We start from the raw sequence: 12748 nt of genomic DNA, 5'->3' as shown, positions 1-12748 counted from the left end.
TTTCTATGGCTCAGTATATGTTATTACAGGAGGCTACGGCCCTTTTACCTTTTCCAGTATCCCTGTAAATGAGAATATTGCCCTTTGCTACTTCATACTTTCATATTCTGCGGCAGAATTTTATCATTTCAGTGAGGTTGCGAAAATTAATGGAAGTGAATTGGGAACCAGAAAACCAGGAGGAACTGTTGCCTTTCACAGTCAATAGTCTGATGTTGCTAGTATTCAAGCTACACAAGTCCAATGGGGTACGCTCCACAAAATTACTTGTGTTTTACCGAAGTGAAATATTCATTTAAGGGCTTATGTGCAGAGTGGCATTGATACCTAACACAAAAACAATAAGAAAGATATCCTTACGGATACATAAATAATAAAACAATGACAATGGGACTAATACAGTATGAATATGTACATGTGTAAAATAGCAGGCCAGGAATGAAGAGTGCCAGTAGTTGAATACTCACACAAATGTCAAGGGTGCTATCATATACTTTTATCAGATTGTTGTGGTTTGCATGCATTTTCCCTGATTCACAGGGGTTATGACAGGTTATGGAGTGTGCTTCAGTCTGGGCTCCACCGTGATTAAGTCTGTTAAATATGTTTGTGAATATATGAATATGTTAATAATAATGTCCTCCCATCTCTCCTCTGACCTCCTGCCTCCAGTGGTGCTCCCTTCCTTCCTCAGATTGATAATATGCTGTTCAAGCACCAAAATAGTGTGCATCAAACCCCATGGTGTAGGCTTTGTTATGTCTGCCTCCCAGCCTATTGTCATATCCTTTCCTGATGCAAAGTGTCTGTCTTGCTTCCAGCCCGGCTGTCTCGCTGACTTGGATAGATTTGCATTCTTCATTATTGCATGTTTTCTTCGGCACTGCAAACGGCTGGAACAATGTTTGAAATCGTAAGATGGAGGAAAGCATAGCAGTGGCTCTTGATTTAGTGCACGTTTTAGCAGCATATAAAGTGTGAAAATGTGATTTTGGTTTGTCATTGGCTTGTAACCGAGAACATTGCTGAGTTGCTGAGTCTAGGTGCTAAGTGAACATGCTGTTCTTTGTTTTGTTCCCTTTTATGTATCCTTTGCCTATCCTGGCCTTTTGGTTCTCGCGTTGTGAGCGCATGGAATATTACAACATCGCCTTTAAGCAGGAATCAGAACCTGCAGGACAAACAGAACCTGCATTTATCCAATAAGAGATATTCAGGACAGAGCTGAAGGCAAGCCAAATGCACCTTGAATTCTGCTACACTAATCAATCCTGTCCTTTTGAGTCATCCATGCTTGCAATACTGGCTTATTTACCTTAAAATAAACAGTGTGTTAGAGGCCAAGACCATTTGGGTCATTCATTCTTTTGGGGAGCTTCTTGGGGCATCTCAAAGACAAAAGTAAAGGGATACAACTATGGCCAAATACTTAAACTGCAAATGTGAATCACCTCAAGAAGTCGATGTCACAACCAGGGGTGTACAGCACCCAGCACGCCGCAAAGAATTCACTGACTTTCTGAGGGCTGTATTGTAATGTGCCGCTCGACCCATCCAAACATCTGAAATGCAGTAACATTCCCAAGGTTTGCTCGATCATTGACCTACCGCTATTAAAATAAAGTTGCCGCCGGTGTGTTCCGAGCACAATGTATGGATTAACTAGCCACAATTTTAACAGATGCATATGCTTACGCTATTTGATGGATGTAGAGCCAGTCTTCCCTGTGGCGCTCATTCAAGTAGCTTACACTGATTAATCCCATACAGATGCATTGCATTGCCCCGAAAAGCCATCACTGGCCTGCGTAACTGAACACAACTTGCATTTCAAACAGTCAAAACTTGTGTCCAGATCCTAATGCATACACATTTGTGAAACCTTTTCCAATAAAGGACTGCTTCTGAATAAAAAAAATCAAGCAAAATGCAAAGGAAAGTGCCACTTGCCATTCTCCACTGTGGAATTAACCTTACGGTTTAAAAAAAAATTAAAAACCAGCATGGCGGACTTGGACTGCAGGCCCAATGGTTGTCAACATGTAAATTAAACATGCTCATTTATCAGTGGCCAATCTCTCCTCAGTCAACTCTCTCTCCCATGCACCTCTGACAGGGGGGAAAGAATACTGGGGGTGGGGTGGGGGTGGGGTGGGAGGCAATCTACAGAGAGCATAGGCTTAAGCAACGCAGCCTCCATAAATGGCTGAGCCTGTGAGTGATTAGATCTCCCTTATAACATAAAAAGCCCTTCTTGTTTTTTTTTTTTGCCCTTTGTTTTTGTTGTCTCGCTTTCCTCTTGCGATGACAAACGATCAGAGAAAAAGTGCGCTCCTCTGGTTCACCTCCCCCCTACCCGCCTGCCCGCCCACCAGCCAGCCCCCCCCCAGCCCCCCGCCCCCCAGCCTGAGGGTTGAGTGTGGCAGCTCGGAGTGAAATGTGAGACAGAGATGCCGTTTTCTATTTCAGGCAAGTGATCTCAGGCAGGCGAGTGTGTTTCTCTTGGCCTGTGCGCCGCGACGATGGCTCTTGTTTTTGTTTCGTGCAGCTCGGGACGGGAATTAGAAACGAACCTTGCAGCCCAACCCCCCGTCCCCCCCGTCCCCCCCATCTATAGTAACACTCTAAGCGCAACCAGAAATTAAGGCGGAAATCTGTGCTTCTCGCTACTGCTGGCTGTATCTTTAAGGGTATGGATGCGCTCTAACTTGTACAAGTAGATTCTCATGAAACTCTCTGAAGGTATAAGGTCTGTCGACTATAACCACATACGACATCTGTCCTATGTGGTTATAATCTGCTGCCTTGTTGACATTTTCAGCTGTGTGAAGTGCTCACTCATAATCTAGAATTAGTGGTTCAATGCAGTGCATCATGTTCTGCAACAGGATGCCAGCAAAAGACAAAAGCACAAGACTTCACCTCTTCTGTTCTGCAGCTCACAGTCCTGAAGAGTGTTCACACAGCTTTTGGTCAGACTCACAAAGACACACACACGTGCACAGGCACGCACACACACACACACACACACACACACACACACACACAGAACAGAAACTGGAGCCTGCGAGAGGAGATATCGGGGAGGTGGTCAGCCAGTGGAGCAGCTGTTCTGAGTTGGTCTCGTTCCAATCAGATTGGTCCTAATCCCATTTTGCGGCGATGTCTCTGGAGTTGGGAGGTGTGGGGGATAGGGGTGTGTGGGGGGTTAGATGGGGGTAGGGCATGAGACTCACTCCAGCTGCAGCTGCCAGTACTGTAGGAGGTGTGTGCAGTGAAACAGCACGGCGTTTTTCAAGGTCACTCTGCCCTTCACAACTCACAAAGTAAAGAAAAATGTCCTCGATCCTGGCTTGGGAGGACTGAGAGATGGAGCCTGAAAAACTGTAAAATCCTCTCAGTCTGCAGGAGAGATATTGTGCAGTAAAACAAGGCAGAGCGACGGGGGATTCTTCTGTTGAGATTACAGATGTTATTAGAATATTTCAAAAAAGGTTCATGGAATTGCAGTGGCACATTTCCCTTCGCTGATACTGTATTCACCTACCATACAGCCGAGATAAAGTGGCACATTTGGATTAAAAATGAATCAACTTTAATATAAAAAGGACAACTTGTAGCTGCCTGTGGATACTTTGGACAAATCCAGTTAAGTGCTAGTACTCTAGTGTTGGTGATACACCTCAAAGAGTGAAATATAATCACAAAAACTGGCAGTCCTGCTGTGCAATGCAAATTTGGCTATAGACTCATCCACAGCAGGAGGGTAGTGGGAGGCAGGGTTTCCATAAGGTCTTCTCTGGTTTGCCGAGCACCTGTAGCTTGCTGCCCCAGCTCTGCTGGAGCAAAGACTACAGAGCTCAGCCAGTGGTCTGCAGGAGACCGGTCAGTCAGGGCGAGAGGAAGAAGCAGCTGTCTGCAAATCATGGAGGGCATGCACGCCTGTCTGCACCCTCCTGAACTGACTGAGAGAGGATGTGGCAGAGATGGGATGGGTTTACAAATAAAACTCGGCATTCCAAACTAAAAGAAGGCGGGGGGGGGATGGGTAAAAGCTTTTTGCATTTGCAAAGGCCTTAGGCTGACTGGATTCTCCCCAGAAAATAACTGCAGAATCATTTTCCTACATACAGTCTTGTAGGACGTCTGTCAGCATTGTAGTTTGTTCTAATGCATTAGAGAATTTAAAAAAATTTTTTTTTTTTTTTAACACAGTCAGTTTTGTCTGACCTGTGGTCAAATTTGGATATATTGCATTGTTTTTTGTATTTCAGATTTTAAAATATCCCAAAAAAGCTGACAAATATGACTTATGTATTAATTTATGTTTTCTTATTTATTTGTGTCCTGTGAGAAAGGGGGTGGGGGAAACTTGGAGCAGAGTGATTACTGAAGTGCCGGGGCCGCGTCTGAGAGACGGTGTAGCTGTGTTTTTGTTGCTGTCTGGATTTTCCCCCTTTCGCGTGCTCAAAGTCAGAAAGGCTCTCTCCTGGATTTCCCAGACCGTTCCGTTTGCTGGCGATAATTGAAACCAGTCAGTCTGGGGCATGTGTGGAAACAGGCTATGTTTATTTTTTTCCTTTAGGCAGCTCACACACACACACACACACACACACACACACACACATATATATATATACATATACATATATATTTGTATACACACTGACACACAAATACGTGTACACATAGAGACACACACATGCATATACACAAACACACACACACACACACACGCACCCACACACATTTACGCATTCATGCACACACACACACACACACACACACACATGCATACATACCCACACACGCTCAAACTGGCGCATACACACAATGCACACATACACACTAATGTACATCAATTTTGTGAGTACTGAAAGCATTCTCACACAATGTGGGCTTGGCTATAGTCTGGGTTTATTCCCATCAGTGTGTTTCGGTCACTATGGCACATTGTGCAGCAGTGTTTTTTATATACTGTGAATTTAAAACGTTTACCCCCTTTTTCAGGGGTCAACTGTCACCATGTCTATGTTCTGGCGCTGTTGCACTCCCGCTAGGACGATGAGGCCATTGATCTGCAGGGCTCATTATATTCCTATGTCCGTTTAAGGTTCAGTGCGTGGAATAGACTAGTGGAAAGCCCATGAAATGTCCTAATTGTCAACATAAAATTTCACTTCGCTTCCCATCATTTATTCCTTCAGCCTATATTGCCTATGTAGTCTGATTCCATCACCATCGTAATCCCAAATTTCCCCACTTACGTAGGATCACAGCAAGCAAGTAGATGCATCACAATGCCAGCTAGTGTTAAACGTGTGCCCTTGCCTGTGAATAAACATCCCTCTGTTTGATATTTTGAATGTTAACACCACACACACTGCAATTGCATCTTCTGCTCTCCTCTATTGGAAGTTGTTAATTGCTGTAGAATCGAGTGCATAAGTTATTTCTGAACACCATGAGGAAGTGCGAAAAAAGGGGGGAAGAGGCAGAATTTCCTCAGCTGAGAGAAAACCGTGACACAAATGTACAACGCACATTTAGCCTAAGCTACGCGTGTGCAATGTGGTTTTCTGACGGAGCGATTGTGGAAGCTGCAGAAATCAGCTTTCCCTACGAAGCTGCTGAAGAATTTGACAAATTAAATACTGTCCTCGGTTTTATTTCATACGCTGGTTGATGTAAGTGTAGCCTGAGTGAAGTGGCTGTATGTGCGGACTACAGTAATGCAGCAGGTGCGACTCCTCTGTGGGATTAGTGAGCATGGTCCCACCAACTCCCCCACTGATTGAACCCCAGCACCCCCCCCCCCCCCCCCCCACACACGCCCACCCCTCCCACCCCCAGTGTTTGCTTTCCAGTCTGGCTTGAAAAACCTCCACAAAAAATGCCTGTCTGTGCTACATGAGGAAAACAAATCAGGTGAGATGGCCTTAAAATAAAGAGCATCTGTGACACTGTTTCCACTGGAATCTGCAGGCCAGACGTCGTGCGTGATCTGCGTCAGGAAGGAGACGTCCTGACCTCGCTGGCTAGCCGTTCTCCATATACTCTTCAGGACTAGTCCGCCACGGCCCTGTCTCCTGCTGTTCGAAAGTGTGCTGGCTCTTTTTTTTTTTTTTAACAAGCTCTCACTGAAGCATTCTCTTCTCACAAGGAAGCAAGAGCTGCACTGTTGTAATGCCTTGAAACTCTGTGCAATATGTATATTGATTATAAATGACGTGAGTAATAAACATATCAGTGTATTTCTGAGGGCTTGTTTGCCAGATTTTTTTTGGCATATCTAGGATTTAGACATTTCCTCATCTTTGAGGAGACCCAAGTGTTGATATTGGTGTAACAAACAGTAGTCAACAAAGATTATGATCTTCATTATGAAAACAAATATCACCAGCAGATGTTGTAGGCTACAATAATGACACTAATAATACAGTAATGGTTTTTGAGGCTAAATTTAAAAAAAAAAAGAAAAAAAAAGAAAGCTCAAAGATGTTCACATGAAGGTTTTTCAGTAATATGCCATGAATACTTTCTTCGAAAGGTAATGGAGATCCCTGTCCTTTGTATGGTTTGATGGTTTTTTTTAATGCTACATTTTGATGTGTAGACCTGTATTCTCCCAACGATCAGGCATGAAAGTGTTGACTCAGATGAATCACAGTTGACTGGTGGCCCGGCCGTGTGGTGGCTGTGACCTATTCAACCTCTTCACGAGAGAGCTTGGCTCGAAAGTCCCATGGGTGCTCATGCACAGCTCTGTTTCAGTTACCCACACATTCGTATAGGTCACACTCTCAAACTCTTACCTCCTGTAACCCCCCCATCCCCCCCCCACCCTCGCAGTAAAGTTCAGAAAATTAAACCCTCGAAAGCCAACAAGCTTTGCTATGACAGTATCTGACTTGTTGACTGCAGCAGATCTTGCACTCTATTCATGTTTAATGTGGCCAAGAGGTGATAACATGAGCTGCCCCAGTTAGCAAGAGACTTGGAAATGGTTTCGGTTTTTTCAGACCACCGGATCCACGTAGCAGTTACACCTGGCTTGTATCTCCGCGCTGGATTCGGTCAGGAGGTGAGAAACAAACAAAAAGACCATACTTTCTGAATAAATCGAAAACCCCCATGGGAAAAAAAAGCATAGGAAATCTGCCGAGCAATGCGGCTCAAAAAATGCTAGCTCACTTCAGCAATTAAATGTAATTCAGCGGTCCTGTAGCTTCCCAAATGCAGGGCCTGTAGTCTTTCCTGGCAACCTCGGGTGAAACATACCTCGCCAAACCACCCATTTATCTTTAGAGAGGAAGGATGAAGGGCCTGTCATTTCTGAGTCATCAGAATTGCCCGACTTGAAGAAACAGACTTTGATGACACCAGGCTTTCCTAGTTAGTCCTTTCCACTTGTTTATATATCTTGTTATAACTTCTGATTATACTGATCTCCAGAGTTTCAGCTACAAGTGGAACCACTAAGAATGCTTTTTTTATAAGCAATGCTTGATTTTAAAAAATCCAACAGTGTAGAAATTCTGCAGAATGCACAACTGTGTTCTCTGAAATATGTCCTAAAAATGATCATATTACTTTGGAATTTTGAATACCAACATGAATTTAGCCAATGGGTGAGATTTTTTTCCCCACTTAAATCTGCAACACAAAGAATAATTGCTAAAATACTTTTTCCAAAAATATTTGGTGCACAGATAAGTACCCAAATACAAAATAAAATACAGAGTAACATTACACTGTTTTATCTTCGGGTAAATATAAGTGGAAACACCACATCATAGGATTACTGCACAGTGGAAAGTTTAACAGACAGTAAATGTAATACATTTTTATTTATTACACAGTAACTGCATAAACTAACCACATTATGTCAGAGTATCTGGTCTCCAGAACTGATTATTCTATTTATACTAATATCTTGCTGAAAGTATCCCACTAGTAGTACAGTATCTGAATTCAAACTGGGCTCTTATGCAAATACTTAGTGCAGGTTTATGTTTGGTATGCCATTCTGCTAAGTGCTCATTAGATATCCCTATAATAATGTGCAACAGAAAGACAAACATTTAAGCAGTTTTGAAACTCATCTGACTTATAGGCTGAGGCCGTGACATATATTCAGTATAATGTCATGGTGAAATACACCGCAGTTCCCTGAATTTGGCTGAAATGGCAATGGTGAAATCCCAGGGCCTGATGAAACTCCCCCAGAGTCAGCGCTGGTGCAGTCACACTGTGCAGAGGTGCTTATTGGCAGCGCTGTGTGGTAATGACAGTTCAACCCAGCACAATATCTGTGACATCACAGTGGGAGCGTGAGTGTGGCGACGAGCGCTTATGAGCCGGGGGGGGGGGGGGGGGGGGGGGGCACTGCGCTTCGTTGTCACGCCTACACCATGCTCTTTCAGATGTGACATTTCAGTGCTCTGCCTCCCTTGTTCAGTAGCCCACTCTGGGTGATGGTACAGGGGTCTGTGTCACCCAGCCACGAAAAAACCACACTCACACCCCAATTAACCGGGGGTTTTTTTTTTCCACTTTGAAGGGGGAGAAACGAAGCAGTGTGCTACTCTTGCATCACTACAGAGGCAATGATCACTACAGAGGCAGGTTGAGGGTCTCTGAATACAGCCATAATTACTCTCAAGTCTCCTCACATTGACATATATTTACTATTACAAGGTGCGCTGACGTTTGTGTTGGTTTGTGATACGAGCTTCATCTTGGATAGATAGATGTACGCACTGCAATGTGAAATATATGCAGGAAGTGGGTGAGGATACCCGTGAAAGCAGAGACGGTAACAGTTGCACTGCCGGATCAAAGTGTCCTCCGTGTGGTTTATTGAGAACTTATGCTCTACTTTGCTTTCCTATTGTTTATTTTCTCAACAGGTGCCTTTATGCACGTGACATGATATTATTTCAGATTTATTTACATTAACCTGGATACTTACAGAAGTGAGTCAGGTTGAGTGGGCCCCTTCTCTTCTCTTGCAGGTGAAACAGTAGCATTGCACCACAGATTCAAATCCGTAACCATCTGCTTATAATGCCCCGTGCCCTTATTACTACACCATGCTGCCAAAAACACTGTCCACTTCTTGGGTCTACATCCTGGTCTCCCGTGGCATGCAAGGAGAGAGAGAGAGAGAGAGAGAAAAAAAACAGTACAAAATCTAGGTAAGATGAAAAGAAAATATATTTAAGGCAGGTTTCACATGTGGGGGGGAGGGGTGGAAAAATCTGGTTTGGATTTTTTTTTTTTTCCCCCATGTTTGATTCTGTGCTTGAAGGAAATAACCTTTCTGGGCTCTCAAAACACAGTGATATCCCGCACCTCCGAGCTTTAAATTTGTTTCAAATGTGTGCGAGTTTGAACATATCTAATTCTTCCTTCCTCTGGGTTCCAACGCTAATCCTCAACTCTTCGGGCTTCCTTCCTAGAACAATCAATCCATTCTTAAGAAAATAACCCCACCGAGCACCTTCCAAATCCCACCGATTTTTTTTTTTCTGTTGAAGGCCAGTGGGGAGTGTTGGATTTTTCTTCTTTATTGAATTCAGCTTGTGTGAAACTGTACCTGTGCCATACTGTTCTGGAACAGAACGAGAGACCGGACACGGAGCAGACCACTGATTAAAATCTCTTTAATGTGTCGCTGAAGAAATCTGCGTGAACATGTGTGGTCCTATGGGCTTTATGAAATATTAACATCTGATTTTTGGAACTATTGGAAGGGTTGGGGGACGGAGACCAAGCGCAAACGAACAGGGATCTTAATAAAGCGTCTCACTAAAAGCTGAGCACGCCACAAAATCTCTTCTGAGATCGAGGAGGGGTAAAGATAAACGAACAGAAACGACTACTACTCCACGGGGATATCCCAACTAAATAAGAGAACCTCAAAAGGAGGACCTCTGAACCAACGGGGGGGGGGGGGGGGGGGGGGGGGGGGGGTAGATAGGTTCTCCAAAACTCAGAATGAAAATAAAATAAACAATAGCCCAACGGAGTGAGCTGATGCAGCCCCAACCTTTGGGCACTGCACACAAAAACCTCCGTAGCTCAGCGAGAGAGAGGACTAACTGCACAACTCACAGAACTGATCTCCTCCTAACTCTCTACCCCGTGACAATCCTGACTAAAGGAGTCACGGACGTGCTAAACCAGATACCTCCCTTGTATAATTTTCACGCAAGAGATTATTAACGCCTATGGGCATAATTCTTGGACATGAACTTTATACAAGGTACGAAGCGCTGAAAAGCACTGTTTGGTTACCATTACCGGCTCTTGTGTGTAGATGACACTAAAGCGCCGTCTTTCTGTGAACCCACACCTTAAGTAACGTTAGACAGGTGCCGCAGCTAACGCAATCAACACGCCTCCGAGCTCTGAACCAATCAGCGCGGAAGGGGCCTGTAGGCAGAGTGAATTCTGCATGCCTACAGACCATTAACCCAAACGACGTGACAAACTCTAATTAGAGAAGCAGGGGTGGAAAGGAACAGAGCAGAATGCTCAAGCCACCCAAAACCATGACAACTATATTGTCTTGCCTCTTTTTGATGCTCTTCACTTGGTAAAATGCAAAAAAAAAGAAAGATTTATGCCCTTTTTTGTGGCAGGGAGAATGTATTTTTTTATTTTATTTATTTATTTATTTATTCTGATTGAAGACATCTCATAGATGAGCCCAGTCTTTCCCTGCTGCTCTCTGATAAGTGCCTTGCTGGCCGGTTTGAGTGCAGAGCACTTAGTTAATCTGTTTCAGGGTTTGTTTTTCCAATAAACGTGAACGAGATTAAGAGTGATATATATGACAGTGATCCTCCTGTGTAAACGCAGGCTGTAATGAGCAGTGTGGAAATCAAAACTCTCAAAGGGAGTGCTCGGCCTTAGGCCTTGTGTTTTCACAGGCATGGTGGAGATACAGATCATTATAGTGCTGTAAGATTCTGACCCACAAATAGCCAGCCAGTCAGAATCGCAAGCAAAATGTTTGCTAGGGAAAATCAGTGAAATTAACACAACCTTTAAAATATGTTTCGCTCCATCTAAAACGATCTTGCAAAAGCAGCTCAATAAAAGGACTGTAATTATAATTAACTTTAACATTCATTCACAGCGTGTGAATATCTTTTGGGGTCTTTTTTTTAAAAGAAAAATCCCCAGTGGTTCATTTTTTCCATAGCTGGAGATGTTATCAGTCGGGGAGAGACGGGGGAGGAAGACACTCAGATATTATGGCCCTGCTGTCTGAAGCCTGTCCTGCTGCTGGAGCCAGAGGTGGATATGAGTCCCTCAAATAATCAACCTCCACAGAAATGACACCTCTGCTTAATTACAGGCTTCTGGCACCTCCAGGCCTTTCCTCTCTGGGTCTGGCTGCACTGTGGACGCATGTGTGCGTGTGTGTGTGTGTGTGTGCATGTGCATGCGCGTGCGCGTGCATGTGCGTGTGCGTGTGAGTGTGTGTGTGTGCGTGTGCGTGTGTGTGTGTATAGGTGTGTGTGTGTGTGTAGGTGTGTGTGTGTGTGTCCAGAATGAATTCTTTAAAACTAATTAAAGCTTACTACCCATTCCATAATTCATCTAAACTAAGGTAATCTGCACCAAGGATCTCATTAATTCAAGTATTATGTGATAAGCTACATGCTATTCTGCTGAAACTGTTCTCTTCATTTAAATAATTTAATGAAGTCACTTAGCACAATAGCTTTTTGAGTACAGAAAAGTTATATTTTGACCACTTATACTGCAAGTGGGGTGCCATTTAAAAAAAAAATCTGAACTGTTTTGGCATTGTGTGCGATTAAGATGTGACCCCAGCCCCCACCAACCCCCCCTCTCTAGCCCAGCCTTGTCTCTGCTGAATGGGATCCTCAGACAATATGCTGTATTCATCCTTTCTTACAAAGAAGGGTAATGTTCAACTTGACAAACATCATACCAAATACAGACGCCAGCCTCGTCTCCTCCCAGCAGGCTATGTGCTGGCCTGCCATGGTTTGGCAGAAAGATCTTCTGCGGCCAGACTGATCCCTACACTGGGCATAGACTGCTATTTGCTATGGCCATTCTCTGAGGCATCTCCAAAATGCCCTTCGGGAGACAGGGTGGCGGATCGTGTACGCTGGCATTCTCTAGCAATACAGTTGCAGTTGCTTTGGTCCAGCCAGATCACTGCACCTGTAGAAATCCATTCTGAGGAACGTTTTTTAACTGAATGATCCAGCAGTGTGGCGTGTCATTCTCGTGACCCCTAACTGGGTGTGGATGAACGCTTTCAAATCTTCATTCTCCTCTTTCAGCGAATGGGAAGGGTGCCGAATCTCAATTCCTGAGGAACTGCGTGCTTTCGAGTCTTTGTTCCAACCAGCTGCCAAAGACTTCATTGGTCAAATTAGTTTCTTTATTGTAAACATATTTGTGCAAGGCATGGCCAGCTACATGATTTAGTTGCATAAGCGTTGTGGCTCACCCCTCAGCTATGAAGTACTGTTTAAAAAATTCCAAAAGAAATATTTGATAAAATGGCCAACTGAGTAAATAATTTTACTATTTAAGTACGAGTCAGTAAATAAGTTGAAGAGTTCCAAGAGCACACTTAAAGTCTTGGTGTGGCAGTGATTTGTTTTCCTTTAATTCAAAAGTGATGCAGTTACAACCAGAAATGCTTTGATTGGAAGATTTTTGTTCAGGTTTTGTGCGAATAGGAACCCTG

Source organism: Anguilla anguilla, chromosome 4, assembly GCF_013347855.1.
Source record: "Anguilla anguilla isolate fAngAng1 chromosome 4, fAngAng1.pri, whole genome shotgun sequence".
Classification (NCBI taxonomy): Eukaryota; Metazoa; Chordata; class Actinopteri; order Anguilliformes; family Anguillidae; genus Anguilla; species Anguilla anguilla.
Note: the sequence above shows the minus strand (reverse complement) of the source record.